This window comes from Mastomys coucha, unplaced genomic scaffold (genome assembly GCF_008632895.1).
Source record: "Mastomys coucha isolate ucsf_1 unplaced genomic scaffold, UCSF_Mcou_1 pScaffold22, whole genome shotgun sequence".
Lineage (NCBI taxonomy): Eukaryota > Metazoa > Chordata > Mammalia > Rodentia > Muridae > Mastomys > Mastomys coucha.
Window position 1 is genome coordinate 26639742 of NW_022196905.1, and position 4965 is coordinate 26644706.

The 4965-nt window shown below is 46.0% G+C and overlaps 1 long non-coding RNA gene across 1 annotated transcript in view; it reads left to right on the top strand.

Moving 5' to 3' along the window:
* The window catches only part of LOC116069443, an 18436-nt gene that overhangs the window by 9626 nt on the left and 3845 nt on the right, over positions 1 to 4965 (top strand). Inside the window, exon 2 of the long non-coding RNA XR_004110019.1 lies at positions 3234 to 4101. This is a non-coding gene — a long non-coding RNA (uncharacterized LOC116069443). The remainder of the gene's footprint in view (positions 1 to 3233; positions 4102 to 4965) is intronic.

Consider the following 4965-nt stretch of genomic DNA (forward strand, 5'->3'; position numbering starts at 1 on the left):
TCTGTAGACCAGGCTGGCCTCGAACTCAGAAATCCACCTGCCTCTGCCTCCCATGTGCTGGGATTAAACGTGTGCGCCACCACCGCCCGGCAGGGCATTTTCTTAATTAGTGGTTAATGAGGGAATACCCAACTGATAGTGGGTGGGGCCATCCCTTGGCTGATGGTCCTGGGTTCTATAAGAAAGTAGACTGTGCAAGCCATGAGAAGCAAGCCAGTAAGCAGCATCCTCCATGGCCTCTGTATCAGTTCCTGCCTCCAGGTTCCTGTTCTGCTTGAGTTCCTGCCCAGACTTCTGTTGATGATGAACAGTAATGTGGAAGGATAAGCCAAATAAACCCTTTCCTCCTCCCTGCTTTGCTTTTGGTCATGGTGTTTTATCACGTCACAGCAATAGAAACCCTAGAGCGCCTCCCTCTTTCTCTTCCTCTCCCTCTCCCTCTCTGCCTCTGCCCCTTCTCCTTTCCCTCTCCCCTCCCCTTCCCATACATACATACATACATACAGCATACAGCAGTGAGGACTATGAATGGGTCTAAGACAGGCTAAGCTGTCCGGACAAAGTAGAGGCCAGGTAAACAGCCTGGAGAGGCAGAGACCAGCCGAACTGCAAAGAGGAGCAAAGATCAGAGTTGCTCGAGGAGGCTCAAACCGGCCGAGCCACCTGCAAAGGATGCTGTCTCCATGTGCTCTAGGATCCCAGTTTTTATGAGCTGCCCCCCATCTGAGAGTGGGCTTTGAGTTCTTTTGGGCTCATTTCCTCACCTCCCCCCAAATTCCTCTAGTACGTTTCTCCAGTAAGACCCATTGGCTCACCAAGACAGACTTCGGTGATATTCTTGCTTGGGTCTGTCATCGGTTCCTTTTCTGAGCGAGTAGACGTTTGTTCACGTCTCCACAGGGACAGTGTCACACAGCACGCCTAGTTTGGATTAGGGGATGTATAACTTAGTTTTTCTTTGTTTTGGTTGAGACAGGGTCTCACTGGGTATCCCCTAGCAGGCCCAAAACCCACAGAGACCCACCTGCTTTTGTCTCTGGAGTGCCCGAGATTAAAGGCATGTACCACCATGCCTGGTTGTAGGTTTTTAGTGATAGTCCCACTCCCTCTCTATCTCTTCCCTGTTCCATGCTCCCGACTACTAACTGCAACTGTGACTCTGCAGGTGCGGACCTTCATGTGCACGCGTGTGCATGCGTGTATATATGTGTGTCCTGTATGTAAATGGCATGTGGTAAAAATGACTTCTCCCGCCCCCCCCCCATGCCATCCTCCCTTTCTCCTGGTATTGGCCAATCAGGGAAACAGGACCAGTAAGGGATTTTAATTTTAAAAATACATTATAAAGAATAATTAACAATAAAAAAGTAATTTTGACAAAAAATATACAAGTTTTCAATATGAACTGATTTTAGAAGCCACAGCCTTACACTGTTTAAGCTACTACTTTACTGTTTAGTGGTAGACTAGAAACATTAATATAGAGGCCTGTCAGTAGCCCTGGGGAGCAGCCCAGTCAGTATGTTTAACAGTTTCCTGCATACAGTTCCATTACTACTTGATTTTATAAATTTATGGCATAAGGTCTAATTTTTTAAATTAAAAAAAAAATGTGCATCTTTATTATTTTCCATTGTGGTATTACTGGGAGTTTGTTTTGTCAGAAATCTCATTCTGTTGTTCAGACTAAACCCAAAGTGGCCTCGAAGTTGCCACAGTCCGCAGCCTCAAAGTCCAAGCTGCAGAGGCCACAGGCATCAGGAGACCTGCAGCTGGAGTTACAGATCGCTGTGAGCCTCCTGATGTGGATGCTGGGGACTGAGCTCCAGTCCTCTGCAAGAGCAGTGTGGGCCCTTAACATGAATGCCATCTCTCCCGCTCCACAGGCACAAGCCTATTTTAATAGCTCCATATAGCTGCAAGTTTACATGGGGTTTCCCTCATTTTTCTTTTTTTATAATTACAGACCTTTGTTTTGTTTTGATTTTTGGAGACATGGTTTCTCTGTGTAGTCCTGGAACTCACTCTGTAGACCAGGCTGGTCTCTGCCAGAGATCTGCCTGCCTCAGCCTCGCAAGTGCTGGGATTAAAGGTGTGTGCCACCACCACCTGACTAATTATAAACATCTTTGTACATGTACTTTATTTTACTCTCATTTGATTCTTATCAGACTCTATCCTAAGCATGAAATAGAGATAAGCATTATTTAGCAATATCTTGGACTGGTGGGGTATCTCAGCAGGTAAAGGCACTTGCCTGAGCACTCACACAGTGGAGAAAACCAACTCCCATAAGCCTCCACACACCCACTGTGGCATCTCACCACCACCACCACCACCACACTCACAGAGTAAAATAAATAATAATAAATTTTGAAAAATGTCTTAAAAAACAAAGCAAACTCTCTATAAAGGAGGATGAAAATATAGGATTTTTAAAGAACCTCCTTGACACAAACTTGGTGAAGCATGCCTGTGATTTGAGTACTCAGAAAGCTGAGGCAAGCAGATAGTTTAAGATCAGCTGGACTAGCTGGGCAGTGGTGGCACGTGCACCTTTAATCCCAGCACTTGGGAGGCAGAGGCAGGAGGATTTCTGAGTTCGAGGCCAGCCTGGTCTACAGAGTGAGTTCCAGGACAGCCAGGGCTACACAGAGAAACCCTGTCTCGAAAAACCAAAAAAAAACAAAAACAAAAAAACAAACAAACAAAAAAAAGACCAGCTGGACTAACAAGAGACTTTGTCAAAAAAGAAACAAAACAAAACAAACAAAACAAAAAAACACCAGATTTTGAGGCCAGCCTGATCTACAGAGTGAGTTCCAGGACAGCCAGAGCTATACAGAGAAATCCTGTCTTGAAAAACCAAACCAAAACAAAACAAAATAAAACAAACCACCAGATGTGGTGGTACACATCTTTAATTCCAGGATTTGAGAAGCAGAAACAGGTGAGTGTGACTCTAAGACCAGCCTGTTCCACTAATGAGACCTCAAGCTTCCCTGACTCAAGCCTGGTGATGGTGGAATGCTGAGTTCAAGGCCAGTCAGAGCTACACAGAGAAACCCTGGGGGGTAGGGGGGAGTGGAGAGGGAAGGAGAGAAAACACCTCAGTATCTCACAAAATAAACACAAAATGAACAAAAGGAAGCCAGGGTAGGGGGTAAAGGAAAAGGGAGGGAGGGAGGGAGGAGTTTCCCTCCTGTGACTTTTCTCCTTATTCTTGGCCCTAGCTCCAAGACTGATGAACCCTGGGGCTGAGCACATGAACTCTGTTCTAGTTGACACGGCCTTTAGCATGCACCATGATTCTGAACTCAGCGACAGTCTAGAGCACACAGAGGCGAACTGCAAAACAACTCGTCCATCTTACAGTGGAAACGGTGTCTCCCAAACTTGAACTGCACTGGAATCTCTCGGGGGATCTTTTAAAATGAAAGTCCTGAACTCAGTCAGTCCAGGGACACACATCCCCCTCTCCCAGCACTTGTGAGGTAGAGGCAGAAGGAGCAAGGATTCATAGTCATGCTCAACTACAGCGAGCTCAGGACCAGCCTGGACTACAGGAGAGCCCATTCTAATTAACTGATTAATTGATGAGATGCAGTACCGACGGGACAAGTCTGATATGAGGCTGGAGACTCTGCAAGTCTAACAGTTTCGATGACGGTGGACCACACTTTGACTAACAAGAGTGTAGACAGATTAAGCAGAAAACTACTGGCTTCCAAGTTCCAGAAGATGAATTTTAATTTCTGGGGTAGTTAATGAGACGAGGGGCATGCTCTCGCAGAGAAACAGCCTATGCAAAGATCCAGAAATATGAAATTGCCTGTTGCATTCCAAGCACCAATTTCAGTGAGCAGGAGAGTGGAGAGGCTTCCTAAGGGGCATCTATGATAATGGGATAGAGGAAGTAGAGATGTAGGTGAATCCAGACTACGTGACTGACTAGATGTGGAAGGATGGACATGACGTCATGGCCCTAGGCAAACAAGTAGGTAAAGGATCTACTGCAGGGCTTGGAGATCTGGCTCCACGGTTAGGAGCATGAACTGCTCTTATAAACAACCAGAGCTGAATTCCCAGTGTCCACACAAGGTAGGTCAAAGGGACATGTCAATGTAGTTCCAGGGCATCTAATGTCCTCTTCTGGTGTCTGTAATCATTTCAAGACAGGGTTTCTCTGTGTGACCCTGGATGTCCTAGAACTCACTCTGTAGACCAGACTGTCCTCAAACTCACAAATATGCCTGCTTCTGCCTCCAGAGTGCTGAATTAAAGGCATGTGCCACATGGCCTATTTTCCTATACTGCTTAGGAGTATTCCAGAGTTGGTACCACTTAGAGTAGTGTAGGCTCTCCTAGGGTCTCAATCACTAAAAAAAAGTCCTCACAGGCCATCTTACAGAGAGGTATTTCCTTAATTGAGTGCCTCTCTTCCTAGATGACTCTAGCTTATTATTAAGTTGGCAAAAATAGCTATAACATAGTCTCTGAGCCAGAAGATAGCTTCCTGTGACCCTCAGAAAAGAACATGGAAAATCCAAGCCTAGCATGGTGGCACACCTGTAATCCTAACACTTTGAGACAGAAGCAGGAGGACCTCAGAAAGGCGGAGTCTCACAATGTAGCCTAAGCCTCAGACCATCACAGACAAAAGCCTACAAGTTTGTGCACAATGCTTCTTATGCATAGATGAAGGTGCACATAAGACCAGGCCCCCAGACAGGGCCACACGCCTCACACTAAAACCTGTAGCCAATGTTCATAGAAGCTTCATCTACCATTGACAAAGCCCAGAAGCAACCTAGTTGAGTCCAAATAAATGAAGAGGGTAGAGCTATACAGAAGGAGAATATCTAGTGATATAAAAAATTAGCTATTAGCCGGGCAGTAGTGGCACACGCCTTTAATCCCAGCACTTGGGAGACCGAGGCAGGCGGATTTCTGAGTTCGAGGTCA